General features: G+C 44.0%; 1 long non-coding RNA gene across 1 annotated transcript; it reads left to right on the top strand.

Moving 5' to 3' along the window:
* The first annotated feature begins 19,408 nt into the window (after window positions 1–19,408).
* On the top strand, window positions 19,409–26,766 carry LOC306669313. Its single transcript, XR_013766067.1, has 3 exons — window positions 19,409–19,812; window positions 20,172–20,298; window positions 24,087–26,766. It is a non-coding gene; the product is annotated as an uncharacterized lncRNA (long non-coding RNA).
* Window positions 26,767–27,305: the final 539 nt, after the last annotated feature.

Genomic DNA, 27,305 nt, shown 5'->3' with positions numbered 1-27,305 from the left:
TACTGTTGAATTTGATTTGCAAGTATTTTATTGAGAAATATTTTGTCTGCATTCCTCAAGGACATTGGTCTATAGTTTTCTTTTTATTTTGATGTGTCCTTATGAGGTTTTGGTAGGAGAATATTACTGGGTTTGTAGAATGAGTTTGGCATGGTTTCTTTCTTTTCCATTTTATGAAATAGTTTGAGGAACTTGGGTATTATTTCTTACTTAAAAGTCTGATAAAACTCAGCAGTAAATCTGCCCAGTCCTGGACCTCTGTTTGTTGAGAGAGTTTATCGCTCATTGCTAGTTATTGATCTATTTATGTTTTTCATATCCTGTTGATCCAATTTGGAAAATCTTATGCATCCATAAATTTGTTCAATTTTTCTGTTTTTTCCAACCTATTGGCATATGGTTTTTCAAAATTTTCCCTAATGATCTTATGTATTTCAGTGGTATCTGCTCTAATATACCCTTTTATTTTTAATTTTATTTATTTGAATCTTCTCCTTTTTTGTTAGCTTACCTAAAGTTTCATTAATTTGTTTTATCTTTTCAAAGAATCAAGTCTTTTATTCATTTATCCTTTATATTTTTTGTCTCTATTTCATTGACTTCTTTCCTGATTATTATTTTTATTTTTTCATTATACTGAGTTTGGGATTGGTTTGTTCTTGTTTCTCTAAGACTTTGAGATGCATCATTAGATTATTTTCTTATTGACTTATTTTGTATTAATCTGTTTTTTAATGAAGACACTCATAACTATAAACTTTCCTCTTAGTACTACTTTCACTGTATCACACAGATTCTGAAATGTCATGTTTCTAATTTCACTTCATTCTAAGAATTTTTAAAATCCTTTCCCAATTTAGTCAATGACACATCATTCATTCAAAAGTGTATTGTTCAATCTCCACATGTTTGCATAATTTCTGTAGTTTCTATTACTGTTGATTTCTAGTTTCACTCCATTATGATCTAATAAAATGCAAGAAATTATTTCTTTTTAAACATTCACTAGGACTTGATCTATGAACTAATATATAATTTGTTTAGAAAAAATTTTTATGCATTCATGAAAATATGTGTATTCTGCTGTTGGAGGAAATATTCTGTAGAAGTTTGATAAATTTCTTTGATCTATAGGTTAATTTGATTAATTTAATTTCTGATATTTATTTCTTGATTTTTTTATCTGTATGATCTATTTATTGGTGAGGGAGGAATATTGAAGTCAACCACTATTATTTTATTGGAGCCTATCTCTCCTACTATGTCCAGTAGTGTTCATTTTATGAAATTGAGAGTGCTGATGTTGGTATATACATTATCATGCAAACTTCTTGAAGAATTGTTCTCTTTATCAATATATAGTGGCCTTACTTGCCTCTTCTAGCAGATTTTGGCTTAAAGTATGTTTTGTCAGTTATGAATGTAGTTGTTTCTGGTTTCTTTTGGATTCCATTTGCTTGGAATATCATTTTCTGTCCTTTCAATTTCAGTTTGTGTGTCTTTGCCAGTGAGGTGAGTTTCTTGCAGGCAGCATACTGTTGTATTCTGTTTTTAAATTTCAATTAGCCAGTCTCGTCTTTTAAATGGAGAATTAAAAATCTTTCATTCATGGTTGTTTTTGAAAGGTGTGTAATTTTGTGTCAGAGACCGTTACCCAAGCCCCTGACTACCTACCCAGTCAGTGCAGAGGTGGCACTATGACAAGTTTTCTGACCCCCAGAGCAGCTTAGTTCCTAACAAGAGGGCCCATCTCAAGCTGCTGAGAGATGTGGTGAATTCCTTCTTTAAAGCTAGCTTGTGCAGACTCCAGGTCACCTATTTATTTAAGCTGGTAATAGGCAGGGTGCAGCCTTGCGTGCCACACGGTAGCTCTTTCTCCTTCACTTTTGCTTCTTGGAGATGGACATCCTGTTTCCCCACCTGAGGTGCTAGGTGCCGGGAGCTAGGGTACTGGGCGTCTCTTGCTTTGTCATTCTCCTGATTCTCTGCCAGGTCTCGACTTCCATACCATCCATTTCCAGTCCTTACCACTGCCTCTCGCCTCCACCTGCAGTTGCAGCTTCTGCTCTGTTTCCATCCCGTGACGAAGCAAACGAGTGCCCCGTCTCTGTTTTGCCATCTTGGCATCAGTACTTATTATTTATTAGTAAATACATTTTGTTTCATACATACACAGAAGATTACAGGGCACAATGTCTCAAAAGAATGAATTTCTTAGTAGAATTGTAAAATCTTGAGTGTGAATATCATTAATGTATCATAAAAATACATTTGAGACCTAAAGTTTCTTTTTAAAAATTTATTATCATTATTATTATTATTTTTATTTTTACAGACTGCATTTTGATTCATTGTACACAAATGGGGACCATCTTTTCATTTCTATGGATGTGCACGATGTAGATTCACACCGTTTGTGTAATCACGCATGTTCTAGGGTAATGATGTCTGTCTCACTCCACCATCTTTCATACCCCGCCCCCTCCTCCTCTCATTTCCCTCCAGTAATCTAAAGTTCCTCCATTCTTCTCTCACCCCCCACCCCTTATCCCCATTATGTACCATCGACGTGTGAGCGTGTGTTGTGGGGAATGTCAAGGAGAAGTCAGAATTGTGATTTCTGAGCAGAGGCCATCACGCTGAGCTTAGTTGCCTCAGTACTGAAAAGAGTGTCATAGTACTTTCTCAGCAAATCTCTATGAATCCTTTGAACAGAGCATAAAATAAAATATTATCTCATACTGGGGTTGAAGCCCAGTGGCAAATCATGTTTAGCATGTGCAGTGCCCCAGGTTTAATCCCCAGCACCACACATGAAAACATATATTGTCTCAAACACACATACACACATACGTGAACACACACACACACACACACACACACATATATATATATATATATATATATATTTTACCAGAACTGGGTGCTTAAGAGGAAATATTTTTATTTCTTCATCAAGTAAAAGAAGCAGAGGAGGAGACATGGTATTTTATGCCTTGATTATCTCTCTCCACCAACTTGCTCTTTATCTCCATGGGGAAACTAGAGGCAATAATTAAAGAATTAAACCTCCTTTACCCACTCATGCGGTACCCACGATCACTTGCCACTTGGTATTTATTTTCCAGATGAAAGACTTTAATTTATTTTCCTTTCTTCCCTAGGGAACCCAGCTGCCTGACCCACCACTGCCTCCAAGTGTGGCTACAAAGGGCCTCTTTTTCATCCTTTCATGGGACGCTCACCTTTGGGCACATGAAGAAATGTGCTACGTTCCATGTGGGATCGAATCTTCATCCACCTTGGACAGCAATAGGTGGAGAAGCTCCCCGTGGGTAGCGGGGGTTCCTTCTTATTCCTGAACTGTATCTTTCCTTTTGCCTCTGATTATTGCTACTGCCAGCAAAGCCGTCTTCAGATATTGCAGGTGTTACCTTCACACAGGTGTCCAAGGTGGACCCAAGTTCATGCCTTTGTTCCTCATGGTACATCTGATGAGGAAAGAGTGGTCAACAGGGCTCCCAGGTATCAGAAGGGAATTAGCTTAGAGAGTGACACTTGATATTTTGTTGATGAGATACCTAAGAGGCGGTATGCTTGGGCTTTCTTCACCTTGTCCAGGACTCTATCCACACACTTATTTGAGGCAAGAGCCAGTTTTCACCTACACTGTTAAGTATGTTTAAAGCATCAAAATCTTAACTGAAGAGCATGAGCTCAGAGACCAATGAGCATGACTTCTTCCTGGCCACCAGGCTTGATTTTCTACTCCAGGGTCCATTTCTTCTTTGATGTCCAAAACCAGGAAAGATCAGACAAGGGTGAACTTGTTTTTCTTTCCCTGAGCATATGAACTTATTTAATAATCCCAGTTAGCTAGCTCTCCTGATCATAGTATGGCCAACCCAAACTTCATAAGAATGAGACCTCACTGTGCTTTATTATTTAAACCTCTTGAAAATTTTTTCTGTGCCTTAATTTCTCATGTGCAAAATGGAAACATACTGTTATGTCACAGGTTGTTTTGAGCATTACATAAAAAATACTTAGGAAAGTGCCAAGCATAAAGTAAATGCTATTTAAATTTTAATTGTTACCATATCTTTAGGATCGAGCACAAGTAATCTAAATATGAGCTGGGGTCTCAGGTGGTCCACGTTGTGGTGAGCTGCATTCAAAGAAGGGCAGACTGACAACTGGAAATAGTTAAGGTTACTCAAATCTTTACTCCTGATCTTAAGAACTATCCGGGGATAGGAAATAAGTGATCATCACCAACTTGCCAAATGCGTTGTGGGCCCTGCCCATGGGATTTACAGTTCTGGGCAAGGTGAAGATGTATGTGCTGGAGAGGAAGCAGAAAGCAGGTATATCCAATATCTGGGGTTAAATAATTAATAAACAGTACTAACCAACTTTCGTTTAATGCTTATTAAGTGCCAAAAACTATGGGAAGATCTTGATAGATACTATCTCATTTAATGTTCTCAACATTGCCCTGAGGGAGGTGTTCTTACCCCATATTCCTGCTGCTGTGCCTGTTTTACAGATAAGGAGCTGAAGCTCAGGAGCATCAACTCACTAAGCTGAAGCTACACAGTGTCTAAGTGGCAGGGCTGGAAACTCACAAAGAGACCACAGCAAACCTGTCTGACTCAATAACTTGGTCACCCAGTTAAGAGGTAGCTCATTGTAGTGGCCACCAATTGCCAAACTCAAAGGGCTGAAGCTGACACGTGGTCAGAAAGGGAGAGTTCTGGTCCAGGCAGAGCAGAGGTGGACTCGTCTCTGAAGATGCTAAGTGTCTTCTGTTGTGTTTTCTCCTTTTATGTACATTTTGTCATTCTCTTCTGCTTGGAATGTTCCTTCTTAAATATTCGTGCACCACTGGGAAAAAGACCTTGTAAACCATGGTGTTTGTCTTGGTCGTTTCCTCCATTTGTTGTCTAGGTGCAAGGACTCAATTGTGTACTGGGACTATAGATTTCAGAGTCCTTTTCACCTAGGAGCTGAAACTCCAGTATAGGAGATTAGCATTTACAAAGTCATGAGAGCTAATGTGTAATGTGTAGCTCATTACCTTAAGGACCCTGATCTTCTTGAGGGAGTGGGGAGGCTTCCTGGAGTAAGTGGCCTTGAGAGGACTCTTGTAAGAGGAGCAAGGGTTTGTCAAGAGTTCCAGGGTTGGGGAGGAGGGCCCTCCAGGCACAGAGAAGTACGTGTCTTGTTTATCTTTCCTGGTCCACTTTGGTGCTGCCGGTCTTAAAATGCTGGGCTATTTTCTAAACCAATTTCTTGCCAGAGGCAATGCTGCTTTCCCAAGCTGGAAGAGTGTGACCTCAATGCCATTTTCCTCCAACGTCCGACCACGTGCTGCCTCAGCTTCCCTCCATTGCTGGCTTTAGTTCCTGCGTGGAGCCAGCCTGCCCCTTGTATTTTCCTGCTTTGCTTTTAGCCTTGGGCTCAGTGGTTCTTGGCTTCTCAGACGCCTCTTCAATGGAGCTTCATTTCTCTCCATTCCAGCTGGTGCCTTCCTCCACCTTGGCAGGTGTCCAAGCCCTGTTCCTCTCCCTGCATGGGGGCTGAGCAGTGGTCTATAAATTATGCATCAGCCCCACAATGTTTGGGGAGCCTGTGAACCCATTTGATCTACATGGAGGTAAATTATTTAGCAAAGACAGCGTAAATGATTTGGAGGTGATGCTGCGGACCTGCTCAGAAAGAGTTTGTCAGCTGACCTTGGCGTGCAGTGGTCCCCCTCACAGGCAATGCCGGGTGAATTCTACTTGCTCCTACTACCTGTGGGTTCCCTGCCCTGGCCATGCTCAGACACTATGTCACCATAGTGATCATCACAGTATAAAAGTCAGTGATCTCATTTGATGCTTGCCTCTCTCTGCAGTGGGGAGGGTTAAAATAACATGGTCTAATGAAAAGAACTGGGTCTGCACAGGTTTGGATATAAGTCCTTCCTTTTAACCTTTTGGACTTCAGTTTCTTCTATAAATTAGGCATAACAAAAGCCACTTTGAGTTACTGACATCTTCACTTGAATATATTATGGAAAGGACCTGACCAGCATAGACTCCCTAATATCCTACACAGCAATGCCCATGAACCTCAACTTGGGGAATGTTTCCATCTCAAGGAGAGAGAACCCGGACTCGGTACCTCAGGGCTCAACCTGACACGTCACATCTGATTCTATCTGCTCTACAGACAGAACCTGCTTACTACTCGTTATGGCTTGGATGTGAGGTGTCCCTCAAAAGCTCACGTGTGAGACAGTGCAAGAAGTTTCAGAGGAGAGGTGATTGGGTTGTAAGAGTCTTGACCCAATCAGTGAATTAATCCCCTGGTAGGGATTCACTGAGTGGTAACTGAAGTGGCATGGCTGGAGTAGGAGGGAGTTGGGGCCTGGCTTTGGCTACATATTTGTACTGATGAGTGGACTTTCTCTCCGTGTCCTGATATGAGCTGCTTCCCTCTGCCACACCCTTCTACCATGATATTCAGCCTTACCTGGAGCCCTAAGGAATGGTGCTGGACTCCTACGGACTGAGACTTCTGAAACCCAGAGCCCTAAATAAACCTTTCCTCCTCTAAAATTGTTCTGGCCAAATCTCTTAGTCATAGCTGCAAAAAAGCTGACTAAAACACTACCTGTCTTGCCTGTCCCACCCCCCGAGCCTACACTCAGTGGGACTGCCTCACCAGCTTCTCTGCTGCCCCATGCTCGAAGCCCCTATCTCTTCAGTTTTGCCATTAAAAAGCCTCCTCATCCTTCTCCCTTTTGCTGCTGCCTCCCTCCCTTCAGACCTGTTTTGTCCACACCAAGCAGGAAGTCCTTTTAAAAGTAAATAAAAATATATAAACTGGATCACATCCCTCTTGCTAACAGCCCTCTGCTGGCTGCCAGTTGCTGTAAGAATAAAATGCATGGTTTCTCTAACACACAGGCCCATCTCTCCACCTCAGCTCTCACCAAACTGGCCTCAGAATTCTGGAATATTCCAAACATGTTTCCTCCTGAGGGCCTTTGTTCTTGCTGGTCTGCTCCTCCCCTGGCCAGGCTGGCTCCATGCCACCTCCAGATACCTGGGAAATGTTAACTCCTCAGGGGGCTTCTCTGACAACTTAAAAATTCACCCCCCTGTCATACCACAGCTGCTTGATTTCTTCATGCCACTCATCCTTAAGCTCAGGTATGATGTTGAGCTGGTCTCTTTGCATCACTTCCTCTGGGAAGGTCTCCTTGAGGGACAGGCTGGTTTATTTGCCATGGTAGTGCCAGTTCGGGTTGTTAGATAACATATAGGACACTTGGCCAAATTTGAATTGCACAAGGCATTTGTGGTATTTTTTAATTTGCTAAATAGCGCAACCCTAACCTCAGCAGGGCTGCCATCTCTGTGGGTGCTTGTAAATATGGGTTGAGAAGGAAAGAAATGATGAGTGATCAATGAGAGTGATCTTAAAACAACACCTGCAGATGGGATTCTTTTAATCCCTTGCCTTCATATTCTTGATGCCTTGTCCATGTTCAGCATGGGACAAGCATTCGGTAAAAGCTTGCTGGCTGAAGAGAGAGGGCCAGTTCTCGTATCACAGTGTCAGTCTCATTTCGTAGTTGAAGAAACAGGGTCAAAGAACAAGAGCCTTTCCCAAAGTTAAGCAGCGAGGGATAAGATCACAGAATATAGCAGAAAGCAACTCCTGATACATGCCTTAAATGAGAAGTTTATTCTCCACAGTCATCAGAGCTAGTTTCTAAACTCAGATTTACTGCATGCACCCAAGATGGCTACTGAAAAGTCAGTCATTACATTTATATTCCGGGCAGATGGAAGACAGAAGTGGGTGATGACAAAGATCCTTCCCCTTTAAGACCACTCCCTGAAAACTACTCACACATCATCATTTGCCTGTCATTGGCCAGAACTTTGTCTCATTACCCCTTCCAGCTGTACAGGAGCTGGAAATGCCATTTCAGGTGGTCGCATGTGCTCTGCTAAAAATTGAGCTCTGTTCCTAAGAGGAGGAAGCATCATCTACCTCTGCACAGGTCGAGAGGCAGGAACAGTCATGGTATGTCCACGGACTGCTGAGCCAGTTACCTGCTCTTACCACCAGTGCCAGCTTCCTGAGGGTGAAGGCAAGGCTGACCTTGGCCTCCTGGCCCGTGGCTCGAAGGCTTCCTGTGTCCTTTTGCCTTCTGTAGCCTGGATGTGAGCACGTGTGGAATGGACTGGGGCCTGGGATGTGTGCCTTCATGTAGGTCTGAGACCTTCCCTCTGTGGAAGAAGTGGCAGCTTATGTGTAGTCTCGGAGACATGGGGCACCCTGGCAGTTCATGTTGCTGGTTCCACGATGCAGAGACAAGTGGAGACGGAGTAGTCCGGGGAGTTGGGCAAAAGTGAGGCCTGAGAGGTTATGTCTGGCCCACTGTTGTCCTGGGATGCTCATGGAGCTCAATACCCAGGAGCTACCGTTGTCTGAGCGCAACGCAGAACTGCAGGGGGCCAACCATGCTGCTCTGGGGTCCAGAAGGAAACCACCCAAGTGGACTGAAGGGGGCTGCATCCCTGCAGGATGAACTATGATGGCCAAGTTTAACTGGCAGTAATGTGTGCCATCGCGCGTGAGGAAGATGGTCGACCTCAGCCCACGCTGACAGGAGAGTTTGGGTGGCTGAAGTCAGGGCCATGCTCCGCTGTGCACGGGCTAGATGGCATCTGTCACGGAGCTCACAGTTCTAGGCGACACCCTTCCAAGAGGAAAGGACAGTTTTAAACGGAGAGTTTCAAAGATAGAACTCAAGGACTCCTCCGCCTATTTAGCACTGTATCAGTCACTTGGGTCACATCTGCTTATCAGATCTGTGCATTGCCCTAGTCTGACAGAGGCAGTGCATACAGTGATTGACAGAATCAGTCAAGAAGAACAATGAACTGGTGTCCGTCTACCAGACTGAAAATGGGTCAAAGCTTCTCATCACAAAAATGATGAACACGTGAGGAGCTGCATATACTAATTAGCTCAGTTTAACCATCTGCAGAGTATGCTCATTGCAAAACAACATGTTGTACATGATCCACAGATACTTTGTCTTTTTTCAATTAAACATAAAGAATAAAAATGAAAAAGAAAATGGATGAAGGTAAAGTCTTGACATATGGTCAAGCAATCCGTTGCTAAAGAAAGGGATAAAGGAGAGCTGGTACCATGAATTTTAAAGGATTCTAGTGCCTAACAGGGCCCACCAGGTTCCTGTGTGTCTCCGTGTGTCCAGGGGCTGCCAAGAGCCTCCAGGCAGACAGACATTCATGACTTTCTCCCAGGTCAGAGGATTGGCCTTGGTTCGTGGGTTTGAGTCTGCTGTACGTGGTAGGGGTGACTCATGTTAACGGTGCTTATAGAAGACTAACGAAGAACAACCACCGATTCCCAAAGTCTAGATTTCCAGCATGAAATAAACTCGTGAGGTGCTCTACACCTGATCTACAATATAGTCACACATTTTTTTCTTTGCAGAAATACAACCTAAGAATAATAATACTCCTGAGGATTTTGGGGGACACAGAGTTAGAAAGTGGCATGACCGGGGTGCTCGAGGCTGCTGTGTTAGGAGAGTCTGATGTCACTGTCTAAGGCAGGCGCTCTGCCCTGGGACATCCCACACTGGCAGCCTCTGGATCACCCCTGGCTATCAGGTTTCAGGTGACTCTTGTCAGCCTGGAAACCCTTTTGTGTTTCTCTGGTGACTTGGCAGAGCTGTTTCTTCCTTTTATAGGTTGTTTTCTTACTATGACCCTCAGAACCACTCTGATCTCCCTTTTCCTCTGACATGGGAGGTGCTCAATCCACATGCTCCTTCACTTTAGGTCCTAGGGTGGCACTAGAAGGGGGCTGACCTCAAAAGGTTAAGTCATTAAGATGTCATTGCCATCCACACCAAGAAAACTCTGCCCGCGGCATGTCTCTGGTGGAAAGGAAGCTTTTCCTTGCATTTGCTCTCCCTCAGAGGTGGATTCTAGAAAGCTCCGACCAGTCCCTGCATTCTTGGATACAGGTGCACACAACCCCAGGGCGCTTGGCTTTGACTCCTTCCCGAGTCTTTCCCAGCGTGCGGCTGTGTGTGTTCACTCACTCTTCCAAAGGGATTCCTCTTTTCATCCTCTGTGTATCAGTGTCCTCGTCACACGTCTCCTAGGACATCACTGTATCAGTCAAGGTCCCAGTGAGAAACAGATGGCACGCTCACATTCTGATAATTTGAGAAGAATTTAATAAAAGACTCCTTGCAAAACTAGTAGCAGGGTTTAGGGAAACCATGAAGACTATTCTGTGCCAGAGGACTATGACATCTGATTGTCATTACAGGCCCAAGGGAGGAGTGAGTCAGGGGAGAGGACTGGAAAGAGTGGGGCAGTGTGGGCCAAATGTAGCTCCAGACCAAGGAGACCTGCAGCCATGGGGATCATGCACTCCCTCCCTCTTCCCACCCACAAGGACCGAACACAGGAGGAGGTCAGCGCGCAAGGAAGACAAGGTGTCCAAGCAGATCAGCTTCCCAGGCTACAGCAGGGGGCACCAAGGTGGAGGGTGGATTCACAAAGGCAAATGGAGGAATGTAGCGTGGCCCCTGAGGGCTGGAACTTGATGCCCGACCCTCGAACACCTTGCACATGGTAGATGGAAAGCGGCTCATCCACCGTACATTTCTCCAGGGCAAGGATCTGAGCTCTCATTCCTGTCTCCCAGGATCCAGACTGCTGCCCAAAGGTGTTCCATGAATGCCTGTGGGATGGCTGGTGATAAATGGATGAGTGGAGGAGCCCAGAGGGATGTGCCCTCACCCTCGGCCACTGTGGCACCCGCTGGAAGCAGCTGCTCCCCTGCTTACCCTAGACCTCTAGGACCAGCTTCAGGCACCAGGTTTCAGAAGTTTCCTCCTGAACCAGGCCTGACCCTCTGCTGAGGCCTTGGGAGTCTGCTTGCGGCCAGGAGCTCTGATATGCCTCTGCCATGGACTCTGCTCTTTGGGATGTGTCACTTCTCGGCAGTGAGATGTCCTGTGCCAGCTGCTTAGCCAGGGTCCTCCTGCCAGCAAGGCTCTGTGAGGAAGCCTGTTTATGGGGGCAGATGGAACTGCCTCCTCCCTGCCGTGCACCTGTCTAGACAACCTGTTTCACAAACATCTATTTGCTCATCTGCCATGTTCTGGCTGCTGAGATAGGATCTGGGAATATTCAGGTGGATCGGACAGAACTGGACAAGGAAGAATATATTCCAAGTCAAGTGAAATGACTGACACCTGACAGTATGTGTGTGCAGGGAGCTCGGTGCTATTGGCAATCGGGGTGGAGGTGTGCTGGGTTAAAACAGAGGCCGAAGGGGCAGATGGGGTAAGGATGTGGAAGGTTTCGTATAACCTCAGGAGCTAGCAAGGCCAACCAAGGTGAGCTGAGGGAGGCCTTACCTTAGATGCAACATTTAAAAGGACTCCAAACCCAGCACTCACGATAGATAATGTTTTCATGTAATATTGTAAATAATTAAAATGAATGAAAATCTATGGTAAAAAAAAACTTGAAGTAATGATGAATCCGTAAGTTTTGAATTCTTATAATTTTATGTTTCTTCAGCATCCATTTTGAATATTGGTTTAACTTGCTCCTGTCAGAAGCAGGGTCAGTAACCTGACAGACTTTCCAGTTTTATATCTCTTACCAGTTCCAGATATGACTGCCTCCTGCTGACCATCTCCGTATGGGGCAGCTAGCTGCAACCTACTTGACTGGTCCCACTGACCCCCACAAACTCATGACACCCCAGATGTACCATAGTTTGACCCCATGGACTTGTGTGTACTCACTCAAACCTACCAGTTAGAACTCCCTGCAGAGAACCTGCTTGAGAAGATCTCTGGAACCCGGTAAAGAACTTGGCCCACAGAACTTGGCCCACTTGTTTTGGTGGAGTGCACAAGTTCTAGATGGTATCCCCCTTCCCTTTGGTCCTGTGAGATGTGCCGCCCTCTTCTCTCTGGGATCTGTGGGTAATAAAATACTTCTGTTATTTCCTGTGTTTGGTTGTGCTGTCTTCTCTGTGTCTCACCCGACCAACAGAGAAGAACCTAACTATTTTCATGGTTAAGACTCTCCTAAAAAGTGGAATAATTAATAAGAATAAATTGGACACAGGTCAGAGAAGAGCTACAAGGTCATCCTCCATATAAACAAGCTTCCTGTATGATGGTAACTGGTCCTGAGTTGGATGCTTTTACCTGAGACCGTCAACCAGGATAAAGATATATCCTTTGAAAGGCACACTACATAAATATCTATAGACACCCGCCCTGAAGCTGCCAGTGCAGGGCTAGAATTTATAGCCATTCTCCAGAGAAAGACTTCAAAACCAAATTAGAAAGAGTTTATATTTACAGAACAGAGTATTACTGATTTTTTATTTTGCCTGAGACTCCATTATGGCTCAGTGGGGCACTATTATTGATCCTGTCTTTGTTGCCTTAAAATGTTATTTATCCTTTCAATAAATGGTGCTGGGAAAATAGCATATCCACATACAAAAGAATGAAGGTGGGTCCTTACCTCACACCATATACAAAAAGTAAGTCAACACATAGACATGAATACAAGGGCTAAAACTATTAAGCTTCTAGAAAGAATCACAAGTATATCTGCATAATCTTGGATTAGGCAATGATTGCTTACTTTTGACACAAAAAATTTAAATGATAAAAGAGAAGATTGATTAGTTGGACTTCATCAAAATTAAAGCTCTTGTGTTTCTAAGGATATTATCAGGTGAAAAAAAACCCCAAAGACAGGAAGAAAATATATGCAATCATAAGTTTGATAACATACTTGTATCCAGAATATATAAAGAACACTTTCATAGTATCCACTCTTTATATCATTCAAGAATTCAATGTCTTATCATTAGTTATACTTACCTGACTGTACAGCATCTCTTGAAATCCGTTCCTTCTATCTAAATGTAATTATGTATCGTTTGACAGACATTTCCACATTCCTGCTTTCCACCCTACTGGCCTCAGCCCTGGTCACCAGGACTGTACTCTACATGGAAATCTTCAGACTTCTGGCCTAGGTTAAAAAAAAACCAAAAAACAAAAAAATTATAGAATGCTAAAAGTTCTTAAGCTTGTCTGACTATCCAGAAGATGTTCGTTTGTTCATGTACTTAACAGTGTTTATTAAGCACCTGCTGGGTACAAGGCACTGTTCTGCTGTGCAGGTATTAGTGAACATGATGGGCTGAAACCATTACCCTCACAAAGCATGACCCTTCTGCTGAGCTTTCCATAATGCAGATGCCTGGGCCCACCGGTCACTCTGGAAGTCCTGCCACTTTGATGAAGAATGATTCCAAGTTCATGATTAAGTGCAAGTTGGAATAATGCCAGTCTGTTTGATTCTTACCATTTGACCATCATTCCAGAAGGAGAATGTTCTTCTAGAACCATCTTCTAGAACCAACAATGCTTCTAGAACCATCTACAGTGAAGGACAAATGAATTTTCTATTGCTATTTTAATAAAATACAATAAAAACAAATTGCTAGAAAAATTTAGTGTTGCTTGTGATGTCAGTGTCTGATGCTTGTAAAAGTCTCTAAATCCTCTCAGCTTTATTATGGGTAGGTAACAAACTGTTCATGGAGAAGTCTTAGTCCTGGGTTTGTAACTTAGTCTCAACTTTTGTCATCTGTACAATGGGAGTAGTTTTACATGTGGACAGTTTTTAGGACACAAAAACTAGCTTCATGAGTGACAGTTGTGAATTAATGTCCCAAATATTGTGCTTTAATGATTCTTCTTTAAAAATATTCTTAAGTTGTCAATGGATCTTTAATTTAATTTATTTTTTTAATATGCTGTGCTGAGGGTGGAACCCAGGGCCTCACACATGCCAGGCAAGCGCTCTACCACTGAGCCACAACTCCGGCCCTAATGATTCTTAATAATATTGTAATATTCAATTTTTGGAGCCAGAAAAATCAAATTGAGAGGGAGCATCCTCCAATTCTTTGGCTCAAAGTGGCATCTTTTCAGCTCCTGTTGAATATCCATGTGTGGCAGTTGCTTTGACTATACACAACACAGGGAAGACGAGCCTTCAGGTACTGTTGATGAATAATAATCACCGAGAAATCCCATTTACTTTTTAAACGCCAGCCAGATGTTATCCTTCCCCATTGCAAACCGGGCCCACTCTCTGGTCTGTTAGAAGAAATGCTGGCTGTCACTGACTGACAAGGCTGGGGATTGGCTTCTTTTAAATAGCTACAAGGTCAAGGGGATTAAGCATTCTCCAGGGAGTCACAAGAAAAGTAGAATGTCAGCATCGCCTTTTCTCCGCGAGGATGGCTCTGTGACATTTTCAGAAAGGGAGGACTGCGGCTACCTGTCAGCACTGAATGGAGAACACAAGGTCAGATGCAAGAGAGCAGGCTCCTCACCACCCGAAGACGGTGGTGTGCTGCAGTGCTCATTCTCAGAAGCAGCGCTGGCAGGAGGGAGCTGGGGAGCTTTGCCGAGGGTGGGGACGCGCAGAAGCAGCCTGAAATCGAGAGGCAATGGGGCGCAGGGGAGAGTAAGGGCTTTGGTGGGGGGCAGTCCTGGGTTTGTTTGGGGACCTAGTGTATGTTGCTCTCATGACTTTGGGTGCATCACATAACCCTTTGGACAGCAGAGCCTCCCTTGAGGAATTGTCATCTGTGTCGGTGAGCTTGGTTCTGAGTGCCTGGCACGTGGTGAGTGATCCGTGAGGCCAGCTGGTGTCAGTCTTGTTTTAGTCACTCAAACAGCAAGGTCCATGGAAAACACCTCCTGTATCTGTTTGCCCGGTCTTTTTAAGTCTTGGTATGAAGGACTTTGGTTAACGCTCATGTATTACAGATGCCAGCTGTTACGGTCTGGACACGAGGTGTCCCACCAAAAGCTCATATGTTAAAGCAGAAATGTTCAGAGGTGAAATGACGAGATGATGAGAGTTGTAACACAACCAGCAGATGAATCTATTTAATGTATTAACAATCCGAATGGATTAGTGGGTGGTAATTCTAGGTAGGTAGCACGTGGTTGGAAGAAGAACATCACAGACCGAGTGCCCTTGGGGATTATATTTTCTCCCTGGGTCATCTCTTCTCTTTCTTCTTCCCAACTGTCAGGAGCTGGTTGGCTTTCCCCTGCCAACCCTTCCGCCATGATGTTCTGGCTCACCTTAGGCCCAAAGCCATGGAGCCGACTGGCTGTGGACTGAGACCTCTGAAACCAGAAGCCCAAGTAAACTTTCCTTTCTCTAAGTTGTTCTTGTCAGGTATTTGTTTATAGCAATCAAGAACTGACTATCACGCCAACTGTTCCCTCAGTCACACATACAATTTTTTTCCACATCTACCTAGGTAACAAATTGTGATCTTAAAGAAAAATCCAAATATGTCAAGCATTGTGTGTGTGTGTGTGCGTGTGTGTGTGTGTGTGTGTGTGTGTGTGTGTGTGTGTGTTTGGGAGATTCTACCCATGGTCTGTAGCATCATTGAGGAAAGGTCTCATTGTGCCATGCCTATTATCCTATTAAAAACTTTGTATTGGACTTTTTGTCCCCAGAGACTGCAACTAAGCTAAAATGGAATTAGAAAGATCAAGGATCTCCTTTAGAAGAAAAATATGAAAAAAAAGTATGTCATTTCCCTTTTTCTCATGCTTGGGAAGCAAATGGTAAGAATGGACAACAAATCTCGCAGAGATAAAAATTAATACCACAGGACTTAAAAGCACTTGTTTCTGGAGGTGCAGTGTTTGAAATTACCTTTCTTGAGATGATAAGAGAGTGAAAAAAGTCGTATTTGTGACCCAGTGAGTGAGTCAAAGCACACCATTTGCAGGCTGAGCAGCCGGGGGCACAAGCGTTAGGCAGAGGTAAACCCGTCGGTGCTGTCACTTGCCGGAGGCTGGGCGCGAAATCTCGGAGCTCTGAGAGGCAGCAGCTGAGAGAGGGACAGGGTTTGTCTCTGCTGGCCTGGAATCCAACACTTGAACCCCAAGGACCGTGACGCTGCCAGTGTGGGTGCGATATGGTGTGAGAGTGAAGTCACTGCCATTTATCAAAGCAACTGCCATCTTCACGGAGTCTGAGGTGCCACTGATCCTAAGACAGGCCCGTCTTCTACTCGCCTCTACACAGAAAGGAAAAAGGGTAGAGCCTTTCCACCTCACGCGAACACACCATCAGTTGTAAGAAGAATCCCGACTGCAGAGATGTTAAAATGTGAAAAGGCCGTGCACAGAATGGCGGGGCCACCGGTGTTGGTGAGCCAGTTGCTCATAGCGTCAGCTGTGGAAAGACCTCCGGAACTCGTTTTAATGTAACCTCCATATATATTTTGCAGGTTTCACCTTAGCCCCTTCGGTCCACGTTTTTCACCCTGCAGAAAGCCACAGGCAGACAGAAGCAATGGTTTTACAGTTTATATGTAAATACTAGAAAAGTCACATCGACCAAGTGCCCATTTCCTGTGGACTCCCTTTCTCTCGTGTCCATGCAGGAGAAAACCTCGGTCCTTCTTTTCCTGGGTTTCCTTTGAGAGACCTTCAATTTCTTTATCTCTTTGTTAAGTAGAGCAAGTTCTTCCTTTCCAGATTGTGTCCCTAGATCTACAGAGCCATGAACAAGTAGGAGTCCAACAAAACCAAGTCCACTCAGAAAAATCAGACTTTCCTTTCCCTCTCTCTCTCTCCCTCTCTCTCTCCTAGCTCCATCCCACACTGCCCCTCCTTTCGACTCTTTAGGAAGTTGCACAGAAAGCACCTATATAGTGGTGCATGTTCCCTGAGGCCTTACCCTTTAGCTGAAGTACCTGACTGCCTTTCTCCTCTTTCCTCCTTCTCCCTTCCTCCTCTCCAATGCCTTCTTCTCCCTTTCTGGCACTGGAGCTTGAACCCAGGGTCTTCCCATGATCAGCAAGCACTTCACCACGAAGTTACCGCCCCAGTTCTTTTTTTAAAATATTTGTTCTGATTAGTTATACATGAGAATAACATGAATTTTTTGAGGTTTTCTTGTTCTAGTTAGTTATACATGACAGTTGAATGCATTTGACACATCATTCATAAATGGAGTATAGCTTCTCATTCTTCTGGTTGTACATGATATAGAATCACACTGGTTGTGTAATCATATATGTACGCAGGGTAATAATGTCCAATTCATTCTACTATACTTCCTACCTGGATACACTCCCCTATCTTCACTCCCCTTTACCTAATCCAAAGTAACTTTATTCTCTCTCCCTTATTGTGAATTAACATCTGCATATCAGAGAAAACATTTGGCCTTTGGTTCTTTGGAATAGACTTATTGCACTTGGAGTGATATTCTCCAGTTCCATCCACTTACCTGCAAATGCCATAGTTTCATTCTTCTTTAAGTAGAATAATATTCCACTGTATGCATATATATATATATATACATACATACATACTTTGTACATACATATATACTATATATATATATATATATATATATATATATATATATATATACCACGTTTACTTTATCCATTCATTTGTTGAAGGGCATCCAGGTTGGTTGGTTCCATAGTTTGCCTATTGTGAATTGAACTTCTATAAACATTGATGTAGCTGTGTCACTGTTGTATTTTATTTTATTTTGAGACAGGGTCTTGCTAAGTTGCCTAGACTGACTTTGAACTTGTGATCCTCCTAAGTAGACCGTTAGAGAGTTATCTTCTTCTTCTTTTTTTTTTTTTTTTCCTTTTGGGATTGAATTCAGGGGCACTTCACCATGGAGCCACATTCCCAACCTTATTTTGTATTTTACTTTGACACAGGGTCTCATTGAGTTGCTTAGCCCCTTGCCATCGCTGAGGCTGGCTTTGAGCTTGTGATCCTCCTGCCTTAGCCTTCTGAGCCACTGGGATTACAGACATGTGCCACCACACCCAGCTGACTGTTATCTTCTTATAAAGCAAAAAGGTGGGGTCCTTCACAAGGGAGATTCTTATAATATCTGTGACAGTAAACTTTCCCCAACTTTACTACATGGGTACAAATGCACATAGCACTGATTCCTGGAGAGGTAGTCTATCTGGGGCTGTAAAAAGACAGCCTCCTTGTAAATACTTGGGAGCATTCTGAGGAGTGAATGCTCAGTTGATTCTTTCTTCTTGCCTGAGCCAAGTAGAGGAGGCTCACCTGGAAGGCAGAAATGGGCCTGTAGTGGAGATCACTCTATCAGGGAGACGTCTCGCTGGACATACTACTCTGCTTAGAACCCCAGCAGCTCCTATGAACTGAGCACTCTTTGTAGCTGAGACCCTGTGTTATGGAGGCAAGAATTATTCTTCTCTTTCTCACATGTCACAAACCAGAAATGGAGCCATCAGGTTGTAAGAAGCTTTCTCGGGACATGTTGGATATGACGTTTCTCAGCAAAGTGTTGGATAAAAATGATAATGATGGTGATGATGATAAAAACAATGGTCATGACTTCCGTCTTTGGAGACAGGTCTCTTGTGTTAGGAGTTGGGTAGTTAAGACTGCCTGGGATCCCTGGAAGGTGGTTGTGAAACAAATTCTGGACCAGTTGTCAACTCACAAACTGCTTTAGAACTCCTGAGTGGCACATTGACACCTGTGTGCAGCTGACAGCATGGAATGAAATGTCTGTCCTGACTTTCTCCTTTGTCAAGGATTTTTATCTAGGGAACTAAGGACTGTGAGTGAGGGAGAATAACATTGGCTTTCTCATGAATGCTTTTAACACTTTAGATTTCACTTGCTGTTGCACAGCTTCACATAGAACACGCATAAATCCTTCCTTTTCTTTTACAACCATAGCTTATCTTATAATTTAGCAACTGTAAAAATGAGTAAGTACAATTAGCAATGCAGAACAAAAGACAGTGAGCTTATAACTGGTTATAAGTCAATTGAATCTCATTATTAAGGAATATAATGATCCTAATTAATATCCTGGTTTTCTGGTCTCTCTATAAATCAGTAGGCCACTGCTTAGCTACTTTGCATTCCTGATTTTAGTATCACATCCTGATTCAGGGCTGGCCAGAGCCCTCTCTCTTCCTTCTTGACATTTGTCTGCACCCTGAGGTAGTCAAGGGATTCTATGGTGTGACAGGAAAGAGCAATGGGGTGTGGACCCAAGGGTCCTGACTGAGCCCTTCTCCTGTCATCCATGTGGCCTGGGAGATCAGCCTCAGGACCTAGTACCAGGTGGACTTTGGGAGTGAGAGTGAGGCTTAGACAGACGTGGACTCTGATCTGGGGGAGTGGGTTATTGACAGGATTTTCAAAAATCAAACAGAGGAAGAGCAGATTTTGGAGTCAAATATTCTGGTTGGGGGTGTTCAGAACCTGAGGTTTCTGTATGGTATTCAGTTGCAAATGATTGGGCCTTGGGAGAGGGGATTGGCAGGACAGATGAGGGAGAAAAGATGCATAGAAGGCAAGTGGAGAACTCTATGAAAATTCCTGCTGAAGCCCCTCAAGGTCTCATGCTGAAGGCCGATATATCACTGAAATGCTGAGTAGTGTCCCCTCCCACAGGCACCTTTGCCTGACAAGAAAGAATGAAACAGACATTCAGCATAACAGCCCAAGCCTTTTCCCCAAGGCTCTACATTTTGTACTGGCTTCTTTTCTCCTGTCAGGGAAGATGGTTCATTTGCTTAATAAGGAAATCTGTACCATTCACTCATTTGCCTACAGATATTAAGCTTCAGGTAAGATGTGGATTTTTCTGTTACTTTCTAAATAAACATAGCTGCTGGAATGTGTGCCTACTGGGAGAATCTGTGAGCTAAGATGCATTAGTGTTTTAAAAGATGAGCTTAAAGTTCAAAATGACTAAGAAAAAGACAGGGCAGTTGATTTAGGGTTGTCTGGATTGTGTGTTTAGAGACTTAATAAGAGCTTCGATCAACTGAGAGGTGAGGGAGGCTTGTGAAAGGGCGGGGGCGGCCTTCAGTCCTGCTGTGATGCTGGTCTCTCGATTGTCTCTTGTGGCCTTGCCTTCCTTTGACAGACATCTTGTATCATCTCTAATGTCAATATTTCCTTACATTTATGAAACCCTTTGCAGGATTTCTGTGATGCTATAATAATCCTGGGAAGGAGACTCAACAGGTAAATTCATCTCATTTGCAGAGGTGGACATTGAAGCCCAGAGGGATGGACTGCTTTTGTCCAAGGGAGAGAGCATCTAGTAAGTGACCAACATGAGATGACCGTTGTCACAGCCCCTCCTGCTCACCAAGGGAGCAGCTGTCCTTGTTCAGGTCACGTTATCTCTTTGGGAACGTGAACAGTCAACCCAGGGCTGCCCCTCTCTGGTCTTCGGCCTCTTGGATTTTTGGGTTTATTCTGTAGAAGACTCGTATTCCCTTGACAGAGTTTGATTCAGGACCACTCTCGTCCTTAAACATCTGTACTGTCACCACAAAGCCTGCCAGCAGTAGCTTGACATTCTTGTGAGAGAGTTGCGAGGCCCACCCCAACCTGTCCCAGAGAGTGTGCCCGCGACAGGCCAGTGACCCTGGTCCCTCATTGCCACATGTGCCTCTGCCTTCTCGTGCTCCACCAACTTCCTTATGGTACTTCTTCAGTATGGGGCACTTCTTCTTCTTCCTCCTCGAATTTGAACCCAGCTCATTCTTTAAGGCCTAGTTCAAACTCCATTTCTTGCATGAAGTCTTTCTCAATCATGGAAGATGGAAGTCCAACTCTACAGTCCTTCTCTCTATGGCTGTGCATCTTCAGAGAGCTGTCTTATGGATAGTGCCCAGGCCTGAACCACACTGCATTTCTAGTACTTTGAGAGATGTCAGGGATGCTACTTCATTCTTTACGTACATTCACTGTGTATACTCAGGAAACATTTATTGTCTGTAGAAAGTGTTTCAGGAAAGTTAATAAGCAAGGATGCATATGACGTGTTGGACTTTTAGAGAAATTGACCATTCTGGGCTCCAAAGAACAGTCTTCCCCATATTACTTGTGTCCTGTCTGGCTGTCATAAGAATTCTGTGGACCACGTGCTGAAAATACTGATTACCAGGTTTAGCTCCAGAGCCTCTCGTCCAGGTACAATATACCTTAACAGATTCTCCAGGGGATCTGCATGCTAAACCATGCTTGGGACCCTCCAGCATGGAATGCTGTAGATCTTTAAGAATTCTTGATCCAAAAATGAGTCAAGATGGTTGAAGATGGGATAAATTCCTTCATAAGACAAGGTTACTATTATGGAACACTTGTCTTAGTCCCAAGTTCCTGAGGCTCACGAATGGATTCAGGGATGTTTTGTGTCCTAGACAGGTGTCGGCGGATGTTCTCATTTCAGACCTCCTCCTGTTTTGACTTTTCTCTCTTCTCTGATACCCTATTTTTTTTTAATAATTTGTTTTTCACTGTCAGATTTTATATCTCCTTTAGATCCTCAAAGTGCACTCCCTAACTGCTCATTTGATGAACACACCTTCCTCCTACATAAGGAATCTTTTATACAGCTCTGGTTGCCTATGCCTGCCCTCTCTTTTTGGTCAGGTGCTGTCAAATCTTTGCATTTTTCTTGGTTTTCACAGTGAAACCCACTGTGGGAAACTTCTGCTGCAGGTATTTAGAGTAGGACTTGTGGGCATGTTGTGTCACTAAATGTTCTGCCTGTGAGATGGATACAGAGGTGTGTCAGGGTGGGTATCTGTGGGAGTTTTGTGTATTCATCAAGACACCACAATTGTAAATTAGGATTTTCTACTACTGAAGAAATATATATAAATATACATACTTACTTTGCTTTTGTGGACTTAGTATGGATGATTGTGAAAATTGTCTGCACCATAAAGAACACAAAATGAGCACCAAGAGCCACAGCTCCTTTTATTGACTTCAGTTTTAGTACAATCACTTCTACTTCTCTAAAGTACTTCCTCTTGCAGAAGACTAGAAGTGGGGACACTATTTAGTTGACATTTAGAGTCCAAATGAGAAAGAAGTCTCACAGGGGACTTTTCAGCTGACTGAAACATCCGAGGTGCCACTCTGACGTTGTCTTCATGCCTGTTGGTTTGCAGTGGTTTACCTTGGACATCTCCTCTGGGTTGCTGTCTCCTCTACCCCTCTATCTCACCTCCAGGGACCTAGTCGCCTTCTCTTGCTCCTTGGATCCTCACTGTTATTATGCAAGTTTGAGAAATCCATCAACTTCCCTTCCTTTAGTTTGAGCATTTCCAGTGTTGAAGGGAGTCAGCAGGATCATTCTTGTCAGGATCTGAAAATTGTAATTTACCCTTTGGTTCTTAAAAGGAAGACATGGAAACTCAGCATGGGATAGGAACTGATGCTGACTGTGTCCCTCTTGTAGGTGAGAGGTAGGTTCCGACGCCGTGGTATCAATGAAGACCATAATGATGCTCTTCTTCCCCCAACCTGATGTGAAACCCTGGATATACTTGATATCAAGTCTTACCTCAGTTCCTGTAGGGAAGCTGACATCATCCTTCCCACACCCAGAGGATGCTGACACTCTGGAGAGTCAGGTCATTGGCTCAAGGACACAGAGCAGAGAAACAGCAGAAGCTGGATGTGAAACCAGACTCTGCCCCTTTCCCCCTCTGCTTGGAGTCTTGTGGGAATGAAATGTCTTGGGCACACAGACACCAAGAGATGATGGCATCCTTGCCACCAGCTAGACAGCTAGACAGCTCCAGATTTTCAGCTCTCCTTGTCACATGCTGCACTCAAGTTCCCTGTTCTCCTCCTACTCTACATCCAAGGATGTCAACCAGTCCTTGGAATATTTTCTGGAAGTTACTGAGTGGAAAAATACCAACAGAGAACCTAGGAAGGAAAAAAAAAGTGAAGAGGATGAGACAAGTACCCTATTTATCACTCTTGACTTTGTTACAAAAGATCTGCAAAGCTTACAAAAAAATCAACCTGCAAATCATGTTATGGTTAATAAAACAGTAAATTAAGCCTCCCTGGCTCTACCTGCAGTGTCCTAAAGGGACTCACAGTGCCCTTTCTGTGTTTTATTTTAGGGCCCAGTACAAAAGGTTTTCACCTTAGAGTAATTAACTTTTTATCATTAAGATTCTGAAAAAATTGAATTGTGTTGGACACAGGTCACTGTAATGAGAGTTTAATGGCGACGTATCACAATGCAAGCTCAGCTTTGAATGCATGCTGAAGGCATCACTTTGCTACTGACCTATGCAAATATCCATCTTGCTGGCCCTTATTCTTCCCCACTGTGGCATCCAGGCCCCCTCCCCACTCTCCCCTCATCTCCTTAAACAATGATTCCCTCATTTTCATATTAATTGCATCACTTAACTGAGATAATGCTCCCTCTGAAATGAGCAAAGGGATGAATCACCGAAACGGGCCATTATTCTTTTTGCTTAACCAATTTCACAGGCCCCGCACAAAGCTCTGCCTTCATTTGGCTTCCTATAATTGCTTATCATTAGGCCCAGCCGCCCCACGAAGTACCTTTTTATTTATTTAAGTCTCATCTCTGATGGATGGAAAATGATTCACTTGCATATCTGAGGAGCCCAGACTGTTCTGCGACCAGGCAAGGGGGCGGAAGAATACCCCGGAGAGCTCTGGAGGCAGACTATCAAGGAGGAGCAGCAAGGGTGGCTGGCTCTGCACTTGCCCCATTTCCCATGGAGATTCTGGGGACAGCCCCTGCAGCTGAGCGTCCTACAGGCATCTAGTCACAGCCCCACAGTCTTCCCTGAACACAGAGGAGAGAGGGCTTAATCCACAGGATGGTGGCAGCTCAGGGCCCACAGCAGGTGCACAGGCTGCCAAGTGCCCTCATCATCAGGAACCAGGGCATCCCACAGCAGGCAGGTGAGAAGGGCAAGAGGGAGGTTGTGCCTGGACCTCGACTTGGTGTTCTAGACCCACGGACAGGAGATGGCTGAGGAACGTTGTGAAAGACTGCGATTCGTTTTCATTGTCTTCCTCTTTCTTCTTTAAGGAGACAGGACGGTGAATGAGAACTAGAGATGGAGAGGACGTGGTCCAGGGGAAATGATGCTGTTATCAGCCACAGCCACATTCTGAGAGGCATCCATGAGAATGGCTCCCTCACTGCAGAAGAGAAACACGCCGCTCGCCTGTCAGCAGACCCGGGCTGGCACATTCCCTGGAGGTTTCTCAGAGCACATGGCGTGCTTTTGTTCCTGCGGACTAGAGGGCCTGTCACTGAGCTGGCTGTCCCCGGCCTTGCGATTCTGTCCGTCATAATGTTGTTTCTCAGATCTGGCTGCTGTGACTCAGGCTCCCTTTCTGTTTGGGGGCTGCTGTGATTTTACCTGTGCCTCTCATCCATGCTGGTGCTCACTCTCACCAGGGCTCCTCAGCCTGGCACCTCCACTAACCCATCAAGAGCCTGGCGGGGTATAATAACTTCCCTGAGAAGAACAGTTTACCATTGTGTGTTTGAGATGTTAGGAATCAAAATCCAACCTACACTGTCACCCTCTTTCACAGAAGGAGTTGACTCTGGTAGTACACATGAAACACTCTGTTCAGGGAAGGGATTAACATAGGGTGGTAGCTCTCAAACATGCCCTGGAACCAGCAGCTGCAGCACCCGGGAACTATTAGAACTGTGAATTCCCAGACCCATCCCAGACAGCCTGAAGGTGGGCTCCAGCAGTCTGGGTTTTCACAAGCTCTCTGGGTTATGCTGATGCTCAACAGATGCAGGACGACCGCTGAGTGCATCTTATTTTGGGTTGGCTGTTTTGTGTTTTCATAATGCTCTCTTATGCATCATCTTGCTGAATCTTCACATGATTTTAGGTAATTGGATGGAGAAGACAAAGCTGTGAGTTATGCCCATTTTGCAGGTGAAAAGGTGAAAATCTTCAGTGTTGCATAATTTGCTCGTGGTCCCCCACTGCTGGAGCTTGAAATTGCCTTTCTACTTCTTGGCCACTCTAATCCAGTGATGGAAACAGAAATGAGTATTTGAGAGAACAGTATCAGAACTTGAAAAGGAGGGTTTCATGATCCTCTGGGTATGATGTAAACCACACTAGAAAGCCCCATCATCACCTTAGGAAAGGGGAAGACCTGAGGGTAAGGCTCAGAGACTTCATTAGCCATGAAGAGTGCATGGTTAGGGTCTAACATTGGAAAGACAGAGGGCAAATTGGGCCCTATTACCTGTCATTTACTGTGGGTCCTTGGCCAAAGTCTCAGCTTCTCTTAACCTTGGTTTCTGACTATAAAAGAGGGCTGAGGATAGAAGTATGTAGCATAGAGGTTGCATCAAGGGTCAAAGAATATATGCAGTGAGTTCATTTGCATACACTTCAATCATAGTGAGTGCTCAATTTTTATGTTACTGTTATTATTAGGAAGACTTGCTTATTACTCAGCTCTTAACTATCCAAGATGGAGAGTGATATATTAAAATGAGCCCACATTCACTGAACTCCTCTCCTATGCCTGGGTTTGCTTCATGGGGTGTCCTCAGAGGTACAGGGCAGGGAGTTGGGTGAGATTTCTGGCTGAGAAGGCTGAGACTTGGACAGGAGCATTTCCCAGGGTGTTGGGATTGCAAAGATAGAGGGAGACTCTGAACTGCATTGGAGTTAAGAACAGAGAACCCAGCCATGTGAGACCATGTGCTGGACAAGTTACCATGATGGAATGGGCAGATGGGGACCTAATTTACAACTCTTTAAGGATGGGTTCTGTGAACCATGGATGGAAATGGTAGCCTATTTTATTATGGGCCTGGCATTGTGGCACAATATAGTCTGATGTTAGCTCTCTGCTGTGCTAGACACTCTAGCAGATTAAGCTTAATATTGTAGTTTTGAAGGATGTTGGGAATTACTGGAAGTGAATCATTTCCTTACCTCCTGCAATGACAGGGGAGAGCGCAAGGATCATTTGTGATGCTCCCTTCCCCGTCAGGAAAAAGGCATGACTCACTTTATTGTAGATGTCTTCTTTAGGTCATGTTTAGAGAGTAGAATGAGACTACTCCATGGGAAGGCAAAGCAGGTCTCTATCTGTCTCCTTGTCCTACCCCTGACTTCATAGCTGAGGTGGACCCCGGCCCTGTTTATGCTTCTGATTGGGAAAGGTCACTCAGGTTCTGTTCTCCAGGCTCATTTGTCCTCTGCACCCACTCTATCAATCTCCCTCAAAGTATGCTTGCTAGGTGGAGGGGGGCTTTCTCCCTACTAGTCACATCCTCCAGTCCAGATTTTATCAGAACTTGGTTGTGAAATGTCTTATGTCTGTATGACTATTATTTATTTGTATTTGTATTTAATTGTTATGTATGTGATTATAATATAGTCATATACTAATAGAAATACAATTTTGATTTGTATTAGTTGATCAGTACATGCTATGGACTGAATATTTGTGTCTTCCAAAATTCACATGTTGAAATACAATGTGATGATATTTGGAGGTGGGGGCCTTTGAGTGATTGGGTTTAGGTGAGGCCATCAGGGTGGGCCTGCCTGATGGGATTTGAGTCCTAAGATGAAGAGGAAGAGAGATCCATGCCTTCTCTCTCTCTCTCATGTGAATATACAAGAAGACAGTGACTGTCTTCAAGCCAGGGAGAGGGCTCTTATCAGGAACTGAATATGTCAGTATCTTCTTCTTGGACTTTCATCCTCTGTAACTATGAGAAATAAATGTCTGTTTTTTAGGCACTCAGCCTATGGTGTTTGGCTATAGCAGCCAGAACTGACTGGCATGCAGTGGTCCATAGTTTGCCTCCTGTTTGACAGATGATCCCTGCAACTGTACCTTCAGGATTCCAGAGAAAGTATGAACAGCACAGGAACTCTGCAAGGGCACAGTCTGCTCCAGCCTCTGCTGGCTACAGGATTCTTGCTGCAACATGTCCACTACTTTTGACCACACTCCTCATTTGCTTCTGATTCAATGGTATCAGTTGTGGGGAGCTTAGCACTCTCCAAAACAAGCTTCATGTTGATTATGAAAAGGAAAGAAGATAAACAGCAATGAATTCTCAGTAGCAGGAGTCACGTGTAACATTTATCAGAGGCTCAAGGAGTCCTTTTGGAATTAGTTACTACATCAATATAAAGCACATTTACTCCACTGATAGAGTTGGATAACTTATTAAAACTTATTTCTAAGAATGTAGAAATGAGGACCAGCGATCTTCAGTAACTTCCTCAAGTTCAATCAGTAG

The sequence above is a fragment of the Sciurus vulgaris genome, assembly GCF_902686455.1.
Source record: "Sciurus vulgaris genome assembly, chromosome: 9".
Classification (NCBI taxonomy): domain Eukaryota; kingdom Metazoa; phylum Chordata; class Mammalia; order Rodentia; family Sciuridae; genus Sciurus; species Sciurus vulgaris.
The sequence above is the reverse complement of the archived record's forward strand: the minus strand, read 5'-3'. Positions and strand labels throughout refer to the sequence as shown.